The sequence below is a fragment of the Myotis brandtii genome, unplaced genomic scaffold, assembly GCF_000412655.1.
Source record: "Myotis brandtii unplaced genomic scaffold, ASM41265v1 scaffold691, whole genome shotgun sequence".
Classification (NCBI taxonomy): Eukaryota; Metazoa; Chordata; class Mammalia; order Chiroptera; family Vespertilionidae; genus Myotis; species Myotis brandtii.
Genome location: NW_005370704.1, coordinates 1,887,131 through 1,887,561, shown reverse-complemented (window position 1 = coordinate 1,887,561; position 431 = coordinate 1,887,131). Strand labels below are relative to the sequence as shown.

The window sequence follows — 431 nt, the reverse complement described above, 5'->3', positions numbered from 1 at the left end:
CCCCACGTGCACGCACCCACCCAGGACACAGCACCCACCCTCGCCCACACCCTAAATGGGACCCAAGCCCCCGCAGGAAGGCCTGTCCCCACCCACAGGCAGGAGAGAGGCCTGTGTGTCCACCCATCACCCACCTGCCCTGCAGCATCGGTCCTGGGTCCGAGCCTCAGCAGCTCCAGCAAACATGGCCCTGAGGGCGGGGCCTGCTCTCTGTCCCTCCCTCCTGGAGGTGCCGCCCTCCGGCCAGGCCCTCCCACTCTGCGGTCCACTCCTAGCACCCAGGGCCCGGTCCCAGCGCTGGCTGCCTGAGTCCAGGTCCCCAATCCCAGGGGCCTGGAGCCCCCCACCGCCGCGGCCCATCGGGATGGAATTTCCTGCGAGTTCAATTCCCCCGCCTCGTTGATGTCACATCCTGTCCCAGTCACATCCCC

At 68.4% G+C, this 431-nt stretch overlaps 1 long non-coding RNA gene across 2 annotated transcripts in view; it reads right to left on the bottom strand.

Annotated features, from left to right (window-relative positions):
- The window catches only part of LOC102257987, a 3,347-nt gene extending 2,922 nt beyond the window's left edge, over window positions 1-425 (bottom strand). For both annotated transcript variants that reach the window (XR_001359760.1, XR_314473.2), the window contains exon 1: window positions 135-425. This is a non-coding gene — a long non-coding RNA (uncharacterized LOC102257987). The remainder of the gene's footprint in view (window positions 1-134) is intronic.
- Between the last annotated feature and the right edge of the window lie 6 nt (window positions 426-431).